The sequence below is a fragment of the Protopterus annectens genome, chromosome 12.part0, assembly GCF_019279795.1.
Source record: "Protopterus annectens isolate FY-2018-M chromosome 12.part0, PAN1.0, whole genome shotgun sequence".
Classification (NCBI taxonomy): Eukaryota; Metazoa; Chordata; order Ceratodontiformes; family Protopteridae; genus Protopterus; species Protopterus annectens.
In genome coordinates, this window is record NC_056746.1 from 1,389,421,684 (window position 1) to 1,389,444,336 (window position 22,653).

Here is a 22,653-nt window from a genome sequence, read left to right on the forward strand (position 1 = left end):
TAACTTCTCCCACTGACATAAAGTACAAGAAAAAAATACCTGAAATGAGGAATGATGGAAAAAACATAATAAGCATGGTTAATGCATCATGTTATTTTCCGTGGAGACATATGGATTATTCTTCTTTGAAACATGTAAGCAGAAAAACAAACATAAAAGGTGTTCTGAATTCTCTAGGGTCTTTAAACAGTTCAAAGTACTTTACAGACAGAATTGCTGTTTTGCATGAGGTCCACCAGGTGGCACTCTGAGCACTTTTTATGAATGTAACAACAGGCAGTAATATAGTTATTACCACTTGCTTAGCTACAGACCCATAGTGAAAGTTCTTCTCCTCTCTTACTTTTACTGTATAAAATAAACCAGACCAGTGCTATCTGTGCTCATCTAATTCATCTTCTATATCTTAACAGCACAGAATCATTACTCAAATGATTCCTGTAGCTGATTAACAACAATACACTGCATAGCTCAACCAGGGAGGATGTTAGGCAATCCCTTTTGCCTCTCCTTGTGTTTACAATAGTTTACATGTTTCAGGCTTCTTTTTCCAGCTGTCGATCAGTTTCCTTTATCTGTCATCTCCCAGCAGACTGTGGGTGAGGGGAGGGAGTTGAGAGATCAAATATCATCACATCGGAGTACTTACAACCATAACACTCATCACCAGTGTCTGCAGCTTATTTGAATAGTCTCAGTCAGAGAGGGCCGGGATGTAGGCTTCAAACCAAGGGAAGGCAGTCATTCACCTGTAGAAGAGGTACACTTCAGGTGAAAAGGTAAACCGGCAGCTCTCATGTAAGTGAGGTAGCTCTTGTTTTCGCATGCATCTTTTTCAAAATTTCACTGGCTGTTTCTCAGTCTGGCTCCTCTTTTTTGTGTTTTGTTTTATAGACGTGTGTTGGGAAGGCCAGATTGGGCTATAAAAGTAGAAGGTGTTATAGGATCATAGAGAAGTAAAAAGGAATAATACCTGCATGCAAACAGAGAAATGAGCATGATAAAGTCAGACAAAAAGAAAAACATGCCAAAGTGGTCAGAGAGCAGGGACGGCAGCAAGCAGCAGTAGTTATAATGACAGATATATTTTATAAAACAAAAGATGAAGAAGAAAAAATGGTTTCTTCAAGTTAATGTTTAGTGTAATAAATTACCCAGCATTGTGTTTTGTCTTCCCTGCTTCTTTGCGTTAATTAGCTTCTCCTCAGTCTGCCTAAGCCCACATTATTGGGGGGGGGGGGGGTGCATGAAACGAGACAGTAATGTTTTCTTTTTCTTGTTCTGTAGAATTAAAACCCAACAAAAACATTTATTTTGTCCGGGGAAGGAAATTTGGTAAAAAAATGATGCATATATCTTTTATTTTTGTTAATTCTATACACAGAAAGAGGAGGTGAGATTTAGACTTAATGTTCATTTGTCTTAAGTAATATGCTGTGTTTATCACCTGTACAATAATTCATAATAATCTGACAGGTCTATTTTCAAGTCCAAACTTATCCAAGTATGTTTTTTTTAATTGCTGTATTCGTATTTTATAATAATGTATTATCTTGGCTAACTTGAAACTAATCTTGGTTGTTGCCATTGTGTATCAGATACTATCGTTTTCAATGAAGAAGTCATCTGCATAAAGAAAGATTTTTTTCTTTAATTATTTCAGCAAGTCCTATTTTCTGGGTTTCATCACCAGATATCATCATACTCTGCTTGTGACATCACAGTCACTTTCTTGGCCACAGGTAACAGTGTCATAGTTATAGTTTATATCGTCAAGTGACAAGTAATTTAAGGCCAAGATGTTTGAACTGATTTAGTGATACGTTTAGCCACGTTTTAGATTACACTGCGGAGTGAATGACGAGATAGATCATAAAATGCCATATAGAAGGCATGATAACTTAGTCACCAAGTTGTTAAGAATGAACTGTAAAATATGCAAAAATAACGGAAGAAATGTTCTGGCAACATCTGGTTCTATAGATCCACTGGCAATCAGACTGGTTTAGAGAAAAACCTGCTACTAGCTATATCTAGAAGCCAGGCTTTCTAATTTGTATTCCTCAATCCACTAGCTTTAACATTAACAGATGGACCACGGTAATAAATGCAGTCTTCTTACCATGCAGAATCTGTTTGTTTGAATCTCACTGTTTAAACACAGAATACTCTTGCAGGTCTGAGTCTGTCTGCAGCATTTAGGACACAATGTTCTTTAAATTCTGCACTCATCTGGGCTAATTGGGGATACTATTGTCCACTGAAGAAAGAGGATGAAAGGATGGGAGGCCTGTTTGCCACAAAATATCTACCAAAGTAAGGCTTAGTGACACAGTGAGGCATCGCAAGTGACACACCTCAATGTGATTACAGTGGCAACAGTTGTGTGGTACATGACTGCATATGTACCTATACCACAGTGTGCCACTGTATATGAGGGACACATGAACGTGGTACCAGACTGCAGCCAACATGTGATATCAGGCTCAGGATTCAGCCTTCGCCATTTTCTAGAGATGATTACCTGACTTCACTTTACATACTTGAAACAGAGCTGGGCCATTCTGCGTCAACCTTAGTGAAGGGGATGATTCATGAGATTGTAGAAGGGAAGCAGGGAAAGGCATTGCTGCTGGAGTGTAGTCTGAAGTTTACAAGCATTTTTTGTCATTTTGTTTGGCATTAAATACTGAGAAGAGATGGGCAATAATATCAGCAAAAATATGCAGATGTTAACCTTTCTGAGTGACAGTAATTATATATTTGTGTGTCAGTAACCCTTAGTCTCAGGTAAGTTCTTTTTCTTGTAAAAACACAGATATTTCACAATGCTAGATTTATATGTACAATGTAGTGGATTGTTTTGGGCTGATATTTAAATTATTTTTATGAACAGTGCATACATGCCTTTTAACTGCTATATATAAAAATAAAATATGGCACACGCTTAACTAACAGTGTAGCAGAGAATGCAAAAACTACTAACAAGCTATATCCTGAAACCCTGCATTTAGTTCTGCTTGCCTCTGCTTGGGCATGTAAATGTTAAAACATACCCTTGTTCCGCCTGTCTCTGGGTTATTTGTTCTCAAAACATAAGGGCTAAAAACTACCAAGGGAATGCAAGGTAGGACTACTTAACGTCCTCACAGACCAATAGCCTAGTAAATATCTATGAACCTATGAAACTATGGAAAGTATGTGAAACAGAGAAATCTACTAAGTATGGCAAAGATCCAAGATAATCTAAAAAGACAGACTTATACCGAATACAGTTTTATGGTTTTAAATTAAAATAAAACATATGTGGCTACAGAATGCCACATTAGTTACCCTTGTTATTAACTTAAACCAAAACCATATTTATGTGCTATGATGCCCCTTGAATGTATGTGGTTAGTTGCTTAATTAAATAATGAGTTAGCTGGATTGATAATGTCTGGCGTAAGTAGAGAACGCTAATGCATTGCAGTTTGTAACAAATTGGTTTCTGTAGTCCAGGATTTGAATCGTCTGCTCCTACTGTGTGACTTCTTCTTCCGGCTTTCCCCGGTTAGGGGTCGCCACAGCGGATTACTGTCACTCATGACTGGCAGTGGAGTTTTACAGTGTCGAGTTGCCAGCCCAACCTTCCACAGAAGGGACACACATGCACACACTCACACCTAGGGCCAATTTAGTGTGTCCAATCCATCTACAGCATGTCTTTGGGATGTGGGAGGAAACCGGAGCACCTGGAGGAAACCCACGCAACCACAGGGAGGACATGCAGACTCTGCAAAGAAAGCACCCCAGCTGATGATTGAACTGGAGAACCTCTTGCTGTGAGGCGGCAATGCTAACCGCTGCACCACCGTGGCCGCCCTGCTCCTACTGTGTGACTACAAGAAAGATATTTAAGCAGATAGTGCTTTTGGGGTGAGTCTCAAAAAATGTCCATGTGGGTCAGTACTGTAGCCTGGTAAACTGAAGCTGGGAGGGGAGATGTAATTTTGCTCATATGACTAGTGAATATGTCTAACTGCAGCAATCCATGGTTGTGATAAGTGGCTAAAATAGCAGTAATAAATACAATACTCAAATGTAAAAATGACCGAGGAATATGTATTATAGTACTAAGTCATGGTTGTAATATGTGGCTAAAGAGCAGTAATGAAAAAAATGCAAATTATCGTTATTTTTTATATTTTTGATGTAAAATAGATTACAAAGACAAAATAGAAATAAAACAAACTCAAAACCAGATAAAAAATGAATGAACACCAGTGGAAGCAATAAATCCAAACATAGGACCGTAACTGAGTTAATAGTTAAGCGCTTTCACTCACTTTAATCAACATGAGCTTCTTCAGAACAAACAGTTTTCCATTTCAAAATGCATTTATAAACTGTTGTCAATTAAATCACATGACATTCTAAAAGAAATCTAAACACATAAAAAAAAAATACTAACTATTATTTTAGTGTACAATAATGTGTCTTATTTTATTACTTAATACTGTATGTATTATAATACATCATATTAGATTATTGTATTTAAATTGGTTATTTTAAATTTTTTTTTTTTTATGTGTTTAGATTTCTTTAAGAATGTCATGTGATTTAATTGACAACAGTTTATAAATGCATTTTGAAATGGAAAACTGTTTGTTCTGAAGAAGCTCATGTTGATTAAAGTGAGTGAAAGCGCTTAACTATTAACTCAGTTACGGTCCTGTGTTTGGATTTATTGCTTCCACTGGTGTTCATTCATTTTTTATCTGGTTTTGAGTAAAATAGATTACAGCAACTTTGAAATGTTAGGTGGAGAAACAATGTAGTTGTTGGAGGACATAGTTTACATTCATAGATATACATCATGTAACGTTTTAATAATGTACCTCTCTACTGTCCAGATTTTTGCCTCATATATTTGGTCTTATCCTTACAAAATTTGTGGTTTTCTGGCAAATCACTTGGAGTCTAAAGTCACTAAATAATAACAGACATTTGATTTTCAGACTTTGTAGCCTTCAGAAAAAGCATGGTAACACAAGACCTTTTATTCTAGGAACTTTTTTTAAGCTAATAAGAGCAATATTTAAAATATGTCCTTATTTTTGGGTATTTGTTCCACCATTATTTGTGGCTTTGTCCAGATTTCTTATGTTATGAGGTTGAGAGGTATCTCTCTCACACACACACACACACACACACACACACACACACACACACACACACACACACACACACACACACACACACACACACACACACACATGTTCTTATTTTTGGGTATTTGTTCCACCATTATTTGTGGCTTTGTCCAGATTTCTTATGTTATGAGGTTGAGAGGTATCTCTCTCTCTCTCTCACACACACACACACACACACACACACACACACACACACACACACACACACACACAAACCTTTTTCCCATTTTTGCATGTGGGGTCATGGTGTCACATCAACGGTGAAAGTCATCTGCAGACAATATTCACATCTCCGGATGACTAGCTGTACCATGGATGGTCTTCCACCCCCCCCATACACCATTACCAATTTAGTGTGTCCATTTCACCTACTGTATGCCTTCAGAATGCGGGAGGAAACGGGAATACTTAGAGAAAATCCTTGCGAACACAGGGAGGACATGCAGATTCTTCACAGCACCCTAACTGAGAATCAAACTAGAGAACATCTTGCTGTGAGGCAATAATACTATCTTCTGCACCACCATGCCCCTCCTTCAGCCCAACAATTAGTGTATTCATCATATGTCTCATTGAGATCAAATGAATGAAAAAAATACACACAGTGCAAGAGATTTTAACTCCCCCACCCACACATATTTACCTCTCAGCTGTTTCTGACTTAGCAGAGCATCCCTGATTTTGCCTCATATTCTTGTTCTGTTGAATGAAAAGTGTATGAATTTCTGGTAAATCTCTTGAAGTCAATAAATCCAGACATTATAGTTTCACATGCCTCCTGCTGTTATAAAAAGAATGTTGAAGCAAAACCTCTTTTGTTGTTCATAGGTTCATAGGTAGGTACTAGGCTATTGGCCCTAGGGCCTATATAAGCCTAGCCAAACGGTACCTTGGCTTTTGTCACCCAAGAAAATTTTCTTGTGCTCCTGTCAAGCAGAGCCCCAGAGGTGATCCCCAGGGTGAATTTCCTATTTCCCATCCAATCATCAAGATTTTTCTTGAAGAGTGCTAATGAGGAGCTTTGTTTAATATAGATAGGTAGTTTGTTCTGATTTAGCAGAGCATCCCTGATTGTCAGCTTTTTAAGTGAATTAGGATAATATTTAAACATTTTCTTTGATGTTGAGTCTTTGTACTCCATTATTGTTGAGTTTGTCCAGAACTGATGAAGGAAGATGTTAAGTTGTATGCACACACAAATGGCCAGGGTACAAAACAGTTGGTGTTGTGTACATCTGCCCTGGTTCGATGAGGCCAACTCTCAGGTGACTTACTTCAGTGTAAGGCCTCTCTATAAACAGGCTTATTACAGGGACCAGATTCCAAAACACCTGCTCTCAGTGTAAGTGGTCATTTAGACTAAGAGAAAGTTTCTCTCTCTCTCTCCTGTCCTCCCTCTCATTCTGTCTGTCTGCCTCTCTCTCTGTTTATGTCTTTGTCTGTCTGTCTTACACATGCACGCGCACACACTCACACACACACACACACACACACACACACACACACACATATATATATATATATACACACGCGCACACACACACACACGCACACACATTACTTTTGTTTTATTTTTCTTTTTATTTCCTTATTTCCACACTTGCTAAATTGCAGTATTTAATGCGTATAAAAATATGGTGGCCTTTTTTTTCTCTTGTCAGCCTGTTCCCCACAACAGCTTAATATTCTGCTGTGAAGCTATGGACATGATACAGGCCTCTCCTCATACATTATTAATACCCCACTGGACAACATCTGTTCTCTAGCAGGGTATTAGCAGGGTATTATGTTTAAATTCTACCCATTTCTCTAATCTCAAGTAATCAACTGCCATTACAACTTACTGTAAAACTCTGGTGCACTTTCACTAATCTCCTCTTCTCACTGGCTAAGAAGTTCACACTGGTACCTCTTCAGGTTACTGTACCAAAGCTGGTACTGCCCACCGGAGTGGTGATGCCTGTAGCATCACTCACCACTCTGTAAGGCACTACCAGAGGAAGAGAAAAAAAAAGAAGTTATGTACTTACCATAAAGTTAGCATGTTTGTTGTCCTTCATCTCGCTTTCCTTCTTGCTGGTTGGGTCCGGAGCTGATCCTCAGCTCTGACTCGGCCGATTTACTATAGCTCGAGAGCTTTTACTGGCTCGAGGCTAACCCCTATCCCAACATGGCTAGTGGTAGCTACCCAGAACTCATTTGTAATAGCCCACAATAGACATTCATTGTAAAAAACACATTTTACTATGCTCTTAAGCATTTAAGATAAGAAGGAAAGAGGAAAAACAAGGCATGGTTAACTAACCTGGTATGTCAGCAGGAAACTCAGCCAGTGTAACCAATAAAGGAACACTTCTACAGGAAGAGGGAAGGGGGGCACAAGAAGGAAGGCGAGATGAAGGACAACAAACATGGAATGTTATGGTAGGTACATAACTTCTTTATGTTATGTTGTTCCATCACGCCTTCATTCTTGCTGGTTGGGACCATGTTCCCAGTGCCTGGTTCTTGGGTGGCTCACTTGAACAAACTCTTCAGGACCGTGGAACCAAAGGATGCCCTATTCCGGGAGAGCACACCCACTTTGTAATGAGAGATAAAGGTATGAGGATTTGCCCATGTTGCTGCTGGACAGATTGAATCTAAAGGCAATTTAGCTTGGAAGGCAACAAAAGTGGTTAAGGCCTGGTTGAATGTCCTGTGGGCCTTCCTGGGAGCATCTTTTTATGCAAATCATATGAATAACTGATTGTGTCTGACAGCCATTTTGATAAGGTCACTTTTGAAACTGGAGAACCTTGTTTATTGTCAGCAAAGGATACAAACAATTGGTCTGATTTTCTAAGGTCTTTGGGCCTATGTAAATAAAAACGTAATTGTCTGTGGACATCCAGTTGGTGGAGTCTATACTCTGCCTTGTTGCCGTAATTGGGGAAGAATACAGAAAGCTCAATGGACTGATTTATATTGTACTCTGAACATACCTTTGGCAAGAAGGAAGGATTGGTGCTAAGAGAGACTCTAGCTTTGTGAAAAAAAAAGATATGGCGGGTGAATAGACAAAGCATGTAATTCAGAAACCCGTCTAGCTGAGGTGATAGCAACCAAGAAAAGGGTTTTCCACGATAGAAATTTTTGGGTACAAGATGCTACTGGTTCAAAGGGTGGAAGAACCATAGAAGTTAAAACCAAGTTTAGGTCCCAGGGGAGGGTTCTCTTACCGGGGGCCATGAAAGAGTTGTACCTCGTAAGAATACTCTGCACAACTTATGGGACATGATGTTAGAGCCCAAGTCTCCTACGTGAAAATTGGAGATGGCAGCTAGTTGGACCCTAACAGTAGCAGCAGCTGCCCCTCTTTCAAAGGTTTTGAATCTTGTGAACAGGAGCAGTGAAGGGATCAATGTCATTACTCTTCACCCAATAAGAGAACCTCTTCCATTTGCTAATCTAAATCCTCCTGTTAGTGGGCTTGTGGGAGGAAACTAGGATGTGTTGTACAGCTGGGTAAATGTTTGGGAGCCTGGCTAAGATTGGAAATGGGGGAACCAAGCAGTCAGCTTGAGAGTTTGTAGGGAAGGATGAAGCCCACCCGACTAATGCATCAGGAGGTCCAGAACTGGGTCCAGTATTTAAGGCTCCACTTGAAGGTGATGGTACAGAAACGGGAACCATATCTGATGAGGCCAGTAAGGAGCAATGAGGCTGAGTTTGCAACCCAACAACTTTGCTTTCTGAAGTACCTTTGGAATTAGAGGGAAAGGTGGAAAGGCATGAGGCCAATCATAAACATGTGCATCCCTGGGTGACTGTCCCAGAGGGGGGACTAGGGCGAAGTAGCTGCTGCATTTGTTGTTGAGGGGAGTGGCAAAAAGATCACAGCATGGCTGGTCCCATTTGCAAAAAATTAAGTCCGCAACTTCTTGCTTCAGGGACCACTCGTGAGGCATGAGGATAGCCCTGCTGAGCATGTCCGCTATCACATTGGATTTTCCTGGAATGTGCGTCGCAATCAGAAAACATTGAGAAGACATCACTCATTGCCATACTTGAAGCACCTCTTGACACAAGGGGTAAGATCTGGTTCCGCCCTGCTTGTTGATGTACCATACCAGTGACATATTGTCTATCTGAATTGCAATGGTCCTGGTAGGTAGAGAATCTTGAAGTGCTTGCAACGCCAGAAGCACTGCTCTCATCTCTAGAACATTGATGTGCAAATGGTACTTGTGAGGTTGCCACATTCCTTGGACAGTCTGTCCCAGATAATGCCCTCCACCCTATCTGGGAGGCATCCATGGTCACTGTGGCTACAGGATGGGGGTCTTGAAAGGGTCTTCCCAGAGTCACCTGGGGGGAGACAAGCCACCATACTAAGTCCTTTTTGCAAGTTTCCATGATCAAGATCATGTGTGACATTGGTAAATCCTGGAAAGACCACTGAGTGAAAATAAGCCACTGCAGAATCCACATGTGGAAGCGTGCCAAAGAAACTAGTGTAATTGCAGCAGCCTTTGAGCCCAAGACTTGTAAAACTTCTCTTGCCTGAACTCACGTATTTTTTATGAGAAACAAAAATTTAATGGTTAACACCCTGTCTTGAGGCAGTTTTGCTATCATGCGTCTTGTATCTTAGTCTGCCCCTATAAAGGTAATAGACTAACAAGGCAACAAGGCAGACTTTTTGTAGTTTATGGTGATGCCTAACTGGGAACAAGTTTGGATTGTGTAGTCACGTGCTTTGATCAGTTAATACTCGGTGGTAGCAGTGAGGAGCCAGTCTAGATATGGAAACACCTGGAATCCTAGATGCCTCAGGTGAGCTGTGACCACTGCCATACACTTGGTGAACACCCTGGGGGCTGTAGTGAGACCAAAGGGCAGGGATCTAAACTGATAATGACTGGCTCCCAGCCAGAAGCGTAGGAATCTACTGGATTGCCTGTCCATTTTATGTGGTAGTACATGTCCTAGAGATCTACGGAGCACATCCAATTGTCCTGACCCAAGAAGGGAAGAATGGACTGCAGTGTTACCATCCAGAACTTCATCTTTTTTACTGATTGGTTTAGCTTGCTGAGATCCAAAATGGGTCTCCAGTCCCCTGTCTCTTTTGGAACTAAAAAGAACCTTAAGTAAGTTTCAGATCCAATTTGTTCTGCGCGACTTCTTGGATGGCTGTTTTTTCTAGCAATCTTTGAATCTCTAGGATTGCATGATCCCAAAGACTGGGTGGAACATCTGGGATAGAACATTTTTCTTTTGAGAGGCGTAACTGAGAAAAAGGAATTTTGTAACCCCTGGATATTATCGACAGTACCCATGTTTCTCTTGTGATAGTTTGCCAGATTGCTGGATACAGTGATAGTCTGCCCCTGACTGCCTCCAAAGGTGGACAGTTGGGCCTCCCTTCAAGAGTGCTGGAAGGGTCTAGCAGAGAATGTATCTCTGTTGTCCTGCTGGTGCAGACCCCCTCTGCCTCATGGGTGGCATCTTCTGTTGTTGTTTCCCCCATCTGCCCCTGGGGGAAAAAATCTCCACGTGTGTCAGGCAAAGCTCCCTCGCATTTTTAGAACCACATCTTTCCACTCTTTTGACCTTTAGGATAGGGTCTAGGTGGAGTGGAAAAATGGACTCCCATGGGAGAGAGAGTCTTGCCATCCTGTTCACACCTGGTGAGAGTCTCTTTTACCTGAGACCCGAACAAGGACGAGCCATTGAAGGGGGTACTGGTAAATGAAAACTTGAAAGGTTCCACAAACTGACAAAGGTGCATCCAGGAGTGTCTCCACAAAGCTACTCTGGTACCTAATGCCCTACTCACTCCATCTGCCGTATAAGAAATGAGCCTCATGGAAGAGTTAACCACTGAGGTTAATGTCACAAGCTGGGAAGCCACCCTGTTTGCAACTCCTTCAGCTGTAAGATCTTGCAGGGTATATCCTAGCTCCTTCAGATCCCTCTGAAGTCATGTGAAGTATAACAAGTAATTCAGTGACCTGAGAGTAAAGGTCGCTGAAGAATACGTACACTTCCCATACCTGTCCATCGTACGAGACTCCTTGTTCGGCGGATGGACAGATGACGTTTCCGCAAGTTCCTTCTTACTGGCTGCTGCCACCACCATGGCATCAACAGGGACCCCTTTGTAAAGGAAGGACATATCCTCAGGAGCAGTAATAAATTTATTGGGTCTTCTCGGAACTGGTTCTATGGTCTCTGGAGCGCTCCATGCCTTTCAACCCACTACAGACAAAAGTGGGTCAAAAGGCAGAGACACCCAAGAGGTGGAGGGTCGGGAACCAAATGCATCCAGGTAGACAGACTCATCCTCAGAATGGGCTAGGGACTTCCAGCCACCCCTCTGTCTAAGGATTTCCAAGATGTCTGAAAAGGAGACATCCTCAGAGAGGGACCGTGGGGACCCTTCTGATTCATCCAAGTCTGTTCTGAGGTGATAGACTCAGGGGAGTCTAGATGCTTCCTCTTACATCTTTTCTTCTGAGGGACCTCCTGTGAATGTTCGGGGGAGGTCTTGAAAGAGGTAGGGGTCACCTAATGGGACATCCTGGGGCACAGGTTCCCTATGCTTGGAGGCAGGAGGAGGGTCAAAGGCAGGCACAGGGACTGAGGGAGAAGGAGCCAATGCAGCTGAGGGTGGAGCAGTTTCAGGAGACAGCATGGTTCTCATCACCTTGAAGGTGCCATAGTCCTGAGTTGAAGGAGCCCCCTGGCTCCGAACAGCACAGAGATCTCCTGCAAACTGAGAGAGATGGCTCCGAGGCTGATGTGGGAGCCGAGCTCACCGGCGCCAAAGCTCTGAGAGGGAGATCGGGATCGGACAAGGGTCCGATATCACTTCCCCCCTTGGAGCCGGTGAGAGAGCTTTGGCACCCAGATCCCTCGATGGACTGAGACATCGAGGAGATCAAAGCGGGTGTCGGAACTGATAAAGGAGAAGTAACCTGAGAGGACGGTTTCACCACCATGACCTGCATGCACTCCGGCTCCGAGCTCTAGAGAGCCAGAGGAGAAACTGATGATGAAGCTGGATGGGCCAAAGGAGCCAATTCCTTATGGGCTGGGCTCAATAGTAATTTAGAAAGTACCTGTGACTTGAGGGGCCTATTGACCATTCTCTCCACATCATGCTCTGAAAGCCTGGAGGACTGAGAGGAGTGCAAAGAGGACCAGTGACTTCCTGCTCCAGGCTGCAGCAGCGGAGATTGTGGAGCAGAGCTTACTGGCTCCAAACAAGGAGACCTTGTTTTCTTATGGGTCTGGACTGGCTCCTTGGACATAGATGGAGCCGCCAGAGACTTAGATTTGTCAGAGCCAATGCTTGGAGCTGACAGAGCCAAAGGTTTTTCAGTGTGTTTTGTCTGTTCCAAACTCAAAACCGATGGCTTAGTGGGTTTTTCAGACACTTTAGCTGGCTGAGGACACTGAGATGAAGAATCCTGAGGGTTCTTCAGGAGGCCATGCAAAATTAGCTTATTTTTTCTCTCCTGCAGGACTCTGGAATTGAAAGCATGATAGATCGAGCATGAGTCCTGCAGGTGAAGAGCCCCTAAACAATATACAGAACTCGTGTGCCCATCCGTAAGGGACATTTTTTGGCAACACGAGTTGCATTTTTTGAACCCAGAGGGTTTCAACTCTTTGGACATAGTGGATAATTGACAGAAAAAAATTTTCCACAGTACTAGAAAATAACAAAGCTATAAGCTAACAGCACACAGCAACTAACTACTACAAGCCTGTAATGGCTAGCCCAAACAACAATAAAGGAAAAACATTTTTTTAAAGGGGAGAAGAAAAAGGGGGAGAGCCTCTAACTTAAACGGCGACTCCCCCAATAGGAGAGCCTCTAACTTAAATGGCTATTCCAGAAAGGGTGGGGAAAAAGAAGACAAACCCTCTAATTTAAATGGGCTCGAAGGGGAAAACAAGGCCTGAGGAGAAAACAATGGCCAAAACACACCCACAACAAGAAGAGGAAGGGGTTGTTAGATTAACAGGGAATAGTATATGCTCTAATGAGTTAATACAACCACAAAACCTTGAGAAGGATAACAATAAAGTGAAAAAAAGCACAAAGTACTTAGCTTGAGCCAGTAGTCACAATGTCGACTCTGTGAGTGGCAAACGAGATCTAGATAACTACCACTAGGCATGTTGGGATAGGGGTTAGCCTTGAGCCAGTAAAAGCTCTCGAGCTATAGTAAATTGGCTGAGTCGGAGCTGAGGATTGGCTCTGGACACAACCAGCAAGAATGAAGGTGAGATGGGACAACATAACATTTTGTGTTTCCTTCCTGTACCACATAGAAGCTGTTCCACACGCTGCACCACCAGAATCTGCAGCCACTTTGGAGAGTATGGTGCAGAGGAAAACAGTAGCAGGTTCACACTTTGTGGGTATCATGTGATGTACATTGATGGGCAGCCAGGCAGGTCAGTGGAGCTTAATACCATCATATAACCAGGTACTACTACAAAACATGGTAGGGAGGTACTTGGGAAGGTGAAAGACATGCCATCTGGAATGCATGTATCCATTGCAACTGATGTCCCTTTCTCTGATTGCACAATAGTGTCCCTAGTGTATGTAAAGCTGCTTAATAAACTGCAGCCCCTTAGGAGTAATGGTCTGCCTATATGTGCATTGTGCTTCACACTCATTTACACCTATGTATAGTCAGGCACAAGTCTCACTCGATCCCAATCATTTACGCATATGTATAGTCAGGCACAAGCCTTATTGCACAGTCCATCACCCTTATTTACACACACACATACACACACACACAATATATATATATATATATATATATATATATATATATATATATATATATATAGATAGATAGATAGATAGATATAGTCTGGCACAAGCTTCACTCCATTACAGTAATTTACGCATATATATATAGTCAAGCACAGCAAGCCTTAATGAACAGTCCATTACCTTACATGTGTGATTCAGAGACTTTTACCATAAATTACCTCATTAGCATTGCAGTCAGGCAGTGAGCCCTGAAACTGTTTGACAAAATGTCTATGATGTGGCCCATCAGTAGAAGTAATCAGTTAGGAGCAAATAAGTGAATCATTGCTGTTCATCATACAAATCTATTTATTTATTTTATTTATTTTACATTTGTTGACCGGGATAGTCCAATTGGGACAAAGCCCTTTTTCAGCGGAGGCCTGGGGAGAAAAGCTCCACAGTGCAGCTGTAAATTATACATACATGTTGCAATAAATGTAAAAATACAGTAAGGTTAACAGTCTGTAACTTAATGATAAAAGAGACAAGAAACACATAAAAGTGGAACAGACAAAGAATAGTAGATAATGAAGTTGAATAAGTTGATCAGTTGTTTAGGATATCATGCATCAGAAATCAAATGTAAAGAGGAGCAGCAGTAGAAAGTGAGTAACGTGACTCTTAGGCTGAAGAAGCAGGACAGGTGGAGAAACAAACAAAGCATAACAACGAGTAATGGGAGACGTCGGGGCTAGGAAGGAGAGAAGAAAAAAGAAAAGAAGTGAGAGTAAGGACTGTCTTCAGGTAGGGTGGTCACAGTCACGTATCCAGTTTTGGTTTAGATATTGTTTGAGAGATCTCTTAAATTTGTGGAATTGAGGTGTGCTTCTGAAGGTCATAGGAAGCTTGTTCCACTGAACAGCAGGTGAGTAGTTATATAGGTTCTCTCCATCAGATTTTTTAGGTTTGTAAATCTGTAACAAGTATTGAACAGAGCACCTTAGAGGTTGGGAAGGGATATAAAAAGAAACTAGTGATGAAATGCTAGGGCAGGAAGAAGGTTTATTGATGATGGAGTGGATGACGAGCATTTGAGTAACTCTGACTTGGTTAGGGAACTGTAGCCAGTTGAATGACCTGAGGGGATGACAGTGGTGAGATTTGGATGGCAGATTAGCAGCAAATCTAGCTACTTTGTTATAGGTAGATTCAGGTTTAGTGATAAGAGAAGACTGAAGATTTGTAAATATTTGTGAGCTGTAGAAAAGGTTGGGAAGAAGGTAGGCATTGGCTAGTGAGATTCTGGATTCAGGGGTCAGGAATCTTTTATTTCTATATAGGAGGCCAAGCATTTGGTGAGTTTTCTTAATAGAGTGATGTATATGAAGGTCATATTTCAGTTGGTCATCTATGACTACTCCAAGGAGCTTAGTCTGGCTAACAGGGATGATGTTAGTATTGTTTAGTGAAAAGATGTTAAATGATGATTTGAGGTGATAGAGAGGTTTAGGGAAGAAAAGTAAGAGTTTTGTCTTTTTAGGATTGAGTATTAGTTGGTTGTTAGTAAGCCATGTTTCAGTAAGAATGTATGAAGTTTGTGTGAGGGTAAGTAGTTCTGCTGGACTGTCAGCTGTAGATATAATAGAGTCATCAGCATACTGTATGAGGGAAGACTTGGGGCAGGATTTATGTAATTCATTAGTAAATATATTAAAAAGAAGGGATCCAAGAATAGAGCCTTGTGGGATGCCAGTATTAATGGGGAGAAATGGAGAAATAGCAGAGAACCATTTTATGGACTACTGCTAGTTAGAAAAGTAGCTCTTAAACCAGGAGATTGTTGCTGTTTAAAGGTTGCGCTGGGACAGCTTCGAGAGGAGTATAGGGTGGGCGATGGTATTAAAGGCTTTTGACAGATCTATAAAGAGGCAAGAAACAAGTTTATTGTTATCTCTAGCAAGGGAAGTGGTATTGCTACAGGAAATGAGAGCAGTACTGGTACTGTGGTGTGGGAGGAAGGCATGCTGGGTAGGAGTGAGCAGGTTCCCATTAGTAATGTGGGCCATGAGTTGTTTATGAATACAGTGTTCAAGCATTTATGAGAGGGGATAAAGTATGGCAATAGGTCAATAGTTAGAAAGATCTGTGGAATTTCCACCTTTGTGAATAGGTATAGTATAGAACTATTTCCAAAGAAAAGGAACAGTAGATTCAGCGATAGAGCAGTTTATAAGGATGGGGACAGGGTATGCCATAGATGTAGCTGCAGTTTTTAGGAAAAAAGATGGAAGATTGTCAGCAGATGGGGAGCGGGTTTTAAGTTTGAGGAGAAGTTTTTTAATGTAGCATGTAGGAACTGGCATTAGTGAAAAGGGGGGTGTTGCTGATGGGGAGCTGTAGGTGGTAAGAGATTAGTTGGGTTGAAAGCCTGTGAAAGTTTGCTTATGGTGCCAGTGAAGTAAGAATTGAAAATGGATGTAGTTTCAGAGGGTGTATTGTTGGGAAAGGGATTAGGTGTTGAAGGATTGCCTGGGTAGAGTATTTCTTATGTAATCTTAGGATTTCTTTTTTCAATAAATTTTATTTATTTTTTTTTTTTCAAACATACAATACACTACTACCAACTACTTACAATATACACATGAACAACAGTACATACATATCATATACATATATACATACCTATAAAAAAAAAAAAAAAAAAAAAAAAAGAAAAAAGAACCATATATAATATAAGACTTATCTCAATAAAATTCAACAGTTATTCAGTTTTCCTTAGTGGGAATGGAACTTTTACTTAAATAAATACAAAACAATGTTTTTGTTTTTTTTTTTATTGTTTACATTTTTCTTTCTTATGATCACTAATTAGAAATTTATGTGCTAGAATATGTTTGGTGGCTACTATCTTGAAATTTTGCCATGATGTCTGTAAAATGTAATCTTAGGATTTCTAGATTGTGTAGACTGAGGTACAAGGTAGAATTTTTTTTTATCATTATTAATATTTTTTTGTGAGTTTATGAAGTTCTCTATATCTTTGAAAGTTACAGGGAGATTTAGTCTTGGATCAAAGTTTCCAGGCAGAGTCTCTTTTTAGTATAAGAGACTGAGTAAAGCAGCTTAACCAGGGGGAGTTGTGGGATTTAAGTTCTAGGAGGAGCCAGAGAGTTGAGTATGTTAAGGAAAATTGAGTGAAAATGTGACACAGCTTCATCAATAGGTAAGATAAAGAGGGGGGGGGGCTCAATCTGTAGATGAGAGAGCATTGTTGAAAGTCACAGGGTTAAAGGTAGTTAGTTTTCGGCATTCTTTGAATTTATGGGGTCTAGAAATGTGGGGAGAGAATAGAAGAATATGAATAGGACAGTGGACGCTGATAGTCAGGTATTGTTTCAGGGTTATGATACAGTTTAGGGTTGGAGACTAAAATCCAGTCAATAATAGAACTAGAATTGGTAAGTTTATGATGGAAGATGGGTGATGAGATAAGTTGCATGTAGCCAAAAAGGTTAATACAGTTGGTAGGGGAGTTAGAGCAGAGAGTAGACCAGTTTATATTAACATCGCCAAGTGTTATGGCCTCATTAGGTATATGGTCTGACATCCAATTGAGAATCTGTTCAAGTAGGGGTATATTATCACCAGGTGATATGTAAATGACAACTATTGTTATGGTTTTGTGCAGTGGCAGCTGGTGACTTCAAATCAAAGGGGGGCTGCAAAGACAGCTGAATGGGTGGGGCCAATGGGAAGGGGTGGTACCAACTAGAAAGAGGTATAGCTATGCTCAAAACCACAACAACTGGAACTTTAATTAAATACGCTGCCCTGGGTTCCAAACCATCATTACAAGAGTCCAATCAAGACAAAATGAAGTGTAGAAGAAAAAATATTTCAATGCATTGGCTACATGACAGCCTACTTAATATCTAGATGGAAACAAAAAGGTTGTGAAGCATGAAAACATAAATAACCTTTTAAATACATTACTGGAATGTCAGTCAAAATCAAGTATAAAAAAACAAACAGCACTCAACTCAAACCACTTCTTCTTGCACTGCAGTTCTAATTATAGTTTAGATTCAGCTTTATAAAAGTAGCAAGTAACATGCTGAAAGCAGCAATCTCTGTGATACCCCCACTTGTAAAAATGTTTATTTTCCAAAAAAGACCTACTGCCTGACAACAACTATCTACTTATTTCATTGGGGAAGATCAAAGTAAAAAATGAACAGCAAACAAGAAACAAGCTCAAGATAAATTGCTTAAAGGATTACTGCACAGGTTATGGACCACACATGACAGATTGGCATTCTGTTTAGTTTACGGGTATAGTTTTCCAGTTTATGGATCCCATTGGTATTCTGTCTTATTATTTTAGCTGGACAAGCACTCTCGTCCCTTCTTCCCATCACCCTTGGTGTACCTCAAGGCTCCATATTAGGTCCCCTTCTTTTCTCCCTCTTTATCACTCTGCTCCACACACCTCATGCATGCAAGTTTTTTTCACTTTTATCATTAATTTTTGTCCAGCTAAAATAATGAGATAGAATACCAATGGGATCCATAAACTGGAAAGATAGAATACCAGTAGGATCCATAAACTGGAAACCTGTAACAACTTTGGCTTTGATGATTAATGCAGATCTGTGGTACTTCTCTTATTTCTCCACATCGTGATTAATACTGGCAAGCACAAAACAGTGACCGTAATAAATTCAATAAGATTATTCCCCATTCACACATCTGATCTAAAATAATGAATGAATTAATAAACGAATAGGTGTACATAAAGACAGACATATATATTTTTATACATTTATGTGTATATATAAAAGTGTATGTGTGTGTTGAAATGTCAGTATATCAATGAACACAACAACATCAAAAAACATAATACCCACTGTACATGCTGAAAGACATAACTCTTGCACCCCTCCCCACATACCTCATGCTACTTAAATATAGTAATGCTGAGCTTTCACAATACCGAGGAAAGTCATATTCCCCAATCCTGGTATTATAGTGACACTGTACAAAAAATAACAGTGTCCTATTGGCCAAATGTACATATATATATCATTTTGCAGTGTCCAGAATCCTTACGGTGTTTCCCGGACATGATGAAGTATGTAAACACATGGCAAAGGTAACAACAGGATATATGAACAAGCTGTATAGACCAGGAAAGACAACACAGCACTATGTAGTGTGATAGTTGCATGGCTACAACTGCAGTTATTCTTCCTGCAGTTACTTCAGGCTAGGGAGACAGGCAGTAATGCAATGAAGATTAGGGAATGAATGCCTTTTGCAGCACAGGCTGTAGGGAGAAGGCCATGCTCAAACAAGGCGGCAGCACCTTTTTTTTGTTTGTTTGCTTATATGCGTACTAGGTATAAGGGTTGCAGCCTGTTTTGTTTGCTTATTTGTCTACTAGGCCCTAGGGTCTGTCTTCAAGAACAGGCTTGTAATGCCTTTTAAATACATTGATTGAGCTTCTCAGCAATATCTACTATGAAAAAGAAGATGGCGGGAATCGAACCCAGGAATACAGTCGAACCTCATTAAAAGCTCAGAGTCTTGATCCTCTAAGCTTACTAGCAGACCATCCCTTCTAGGTTTAATGAAGAAAAGTGGAAGTGCTGCTTTCTATTAGCACTTCTGCAGTATTTTCTGCAATGTCTCAAGTTAAGCAGAGTCTTAGCTGTGTGCACATCAAAATCTGAAGACAGACAACGGAAACATAGCAAAAGGAAAATACAAGTAATCATGCAGCCATGAGTTTCCTCACATAGCTTTCCATTTTATTTAAATAATAAATGATGTTCAGAATGCTAAATAGCACCAGATATTTGACAATTCCCAAATGGTAAGCAGATTTTCTTCTTTAACCTATGACACCAACAGAATACATAATATAATGCAGAAGTGCAAAACATGTATGCGAACACACACACACACACACACACACACACACACACACACTACCTGCATCGTCTGCTCCATGTATCTTCTGCTTCGGTTGCCACACACACAATTGTCTACCTCTGTTTCGGTACCTGAATCATCTGCTCTACTTCGGTTTTCTGCTTCAGGCTTTACTTGATCTGCTGCCATAGTAAAAGAACATTTCTGCTCCTCCATGTTGGTGCTGGAATGTGCGTTATGCATGCTTCCTGTTTCCTAGTGCCTGCACGCACAGCCTGCAGACCTTGCAGTCCAGTCCCCTTCCAGTCTATGCATTTGTAACTGCATAGACTTCTGGGGGGTTTGTGACCTGCTGCCTTTTTTGTGAATCCAGACTGGTTAAACAGCAGTCCAGATTCAAGTTACTAATCACGCATGCATGAGTTATGGATTTTTTTATTTTATTTTACAGCTGGGGGGGGGGGCTGCAGTTCTGCAGTCTAATATCACGAGCCATCACTGGTTTTGTGGCTGTTAGATTTAAAGTTGGCAATAAGAATTTCAGCAGGGTAAAAGGAAGGAGGAGGATTAGAAAGGGGGGGGGGTTAAGAGAAAGAAGATCTGAGTACAAAATAACAACTCCATCTCCCTTTTTATGTGTTCTATCAAAGTGTAGAATATTGTAACCTGGGGAAGAAGTTCAGTATCATAGTTGTGTGGTTTAAGCCAAGTCTCAGAAAGAGTAACTATGTTAGGGGAGTATTGGGCTATCTATGAATGAAATTCTGTTATCTTGTGAAGGCTACTGTGGATGTTGACAGAGTAGAAAGAGATATGCTTTGAATTTAGGTTAGGAGTGTACAGAGGGATTTGTGGAGCAGTTGAAGGAGCAGGTAGGTTAGTTAGAGGACCAGGATTAAGATGAATATCACCAGAGAGTAGTAAAGTGCGATAAAGCCAGAGAGGAAATAATAAGAAAATGTAGGGAGGGAGAGATATATTTTTGTTTTGTCCTGTAGAGCAGATAAATATTAGAGGACTGTTTAATTCTGGGCAGAGTATATTCTGTACAGAAGAAGAGTGAGGCTAATATAGAATAGCAGTGGTGATTTTGGAGATGGGCGATTAAGTGAGATGATGTTGGAAAACAAGGTTGGTGGATTATTTGAGTGTGGTATGAGGGAAGGTTAGTGAAAAATAGAAAAAGAGTAGATATTAAGGAGAGATGAAGACAGCATGAGAAAAAAGTAATGGACGTGCTGGTGATTAGTGAAGAGACAACAGGTGTTATGGATAGAAGAGAGGCTGTAAGAGTAAAAGGAAGTGAGGTAAAGGGGTAAGGAGTATAGATGGGTAGAGAAATAGAAAGAGTTAAAAAGGTAGGAGGAGATAAAGGTAGGAAAGGAAGGTTTAGATACGTTAAGGTTAAAGTAAGTCGGCTAAGCAAAGCAGTGGGATTAACGTGGTTAGCTATAAAGGTAATTGATCTGGGGTGTGTGGGAATGGGGGTAGGGGAGCGGAGTGAGTCCAAGTGCAGCGACGGCAAATGGAGCAGGTTGGACCAGGTTCAGCAAGCAGCAAAAGAGAAGAAAAGCAATGTATAGAGAAGAAATGGTTGGCTAAGAATGCAGTCACTAGGGAGCAGAAATTGAAAAATGAAGGTGAGTAAAGAGCTGACTAACTACAAAGGGAAATACATGGGAAAAGGAAAAGGCCGCTAAGGGTTACCAGGAGAACCAAGCTATGCAAATCTAGGAAGTGTAGTAAGAGCTAGGCAGAAGAAAGAAAACAGGCTAAGGGTGAAGAAAGTAGGGAAGAGACACAAAAGTAGAAGAAGGAAAAGTGTCAGAAAACATAGTAAGGGCTGCAGAGAAAACAGAGTAGGGTGGGAGGAAGGAAGGAAGAGAGAGGGGCAAAGGTCTGACTTGGAGGTGTGCTAGTGGCCTTACAAAGTCAAAGAAAAAAGTAAAAATAAAATAGTGCAAGGAGAGGTTGAATATTACACGTACTTCACAAAATTAAAAGATATGGAGCTGAAGCATTCAGGGTTGTACAGAACTTGCTGCTTGGAAGGGCAAGTGAAACAGCTGAGGTTTCTACCTAGAAGATAAAAAAGAGAGAAGCATGCATGAGTAAATTAAAGACACACGATAGTGGGCAAACAAAACCTGTAAGCAGAGATGGATAAGAGAGAAAGAGTGAAGGCAGAAGAAGTGATATATAGAGAAAGAAAATGTTACATTAGGTCTAGGAAAGCAAAGAAAGCAAGGTTAAAAGATGAGGGGAGCTGAGTCAGTAGTAACTAGTAGTACAGCAGGAGGGTGGAGGGTGTGTTAAGTACTGAGTCAGTAGTAACTAGTAGTACAGCAGGAGGGTGGAGGGTGTGTTAAGTACTGAGTCAGTAGTAACTAGTAGTACAGCAGGAGGGTGGAGGGTGTGTTAAGTACTGAGTCAGTAGTAACTAGTAGTACAGCAGGAGAGTGGAGGGTGTGTTAAGTACTGAGTCAGTAGTAACTAGTAGTACAGCAGGAGAGTGGAGGGTGTGTTAAGTACTGAGTCAGTAGTAACTAGTAGTACAGCAGGAGGCTGGAGGGTGTGTTAAGTACTGAGTCAGTAGTAACTAGTAGTACAGCAGGAGGGTGGAGGGTGTGTTAAGTACTGAGTCAGTAGTAACTAGTAGTACAGCAGGAGGGTGGAGGGTGTGTTAAGTACTGAGTCAGTAGTAACTAGTAGTACAGCAGGAGGGTGGAGGGTGTGTTAAGTACTGAGTCA

The 22,653-nt window shown here is 40.8% G+C and overlaps 1 protein-coding gene across 4 annotated transcripts in view; it reads left to right on the forward strand.

Moving 5' to 3' along the window:
• Positions 1 to 630: 630 nt before the first annotated feature.
• LOC122817233 (collagen alpha-1(XIV) chain-like) overlaps positions 631 to 22,653 on the forward strand; it is a 950,064-nt gene continuing 928,041 nt past the window's right edge. For 2 of the 4 annotated variants that reach the window (XM_044090451.1, XM_044090453.1), the window contains exon 1: positions 632 to 798. The gene's annotated coding sequence lies outside the window, so the exon portion shown is untranslated. Of the gene's footprint in view, positions 799 to 22,653 lie in introns of all 4 variants that reach the window. The other 2 variants (XM_044090454.1, XM_044090452.1) reach the window with 2 other exon arrangements.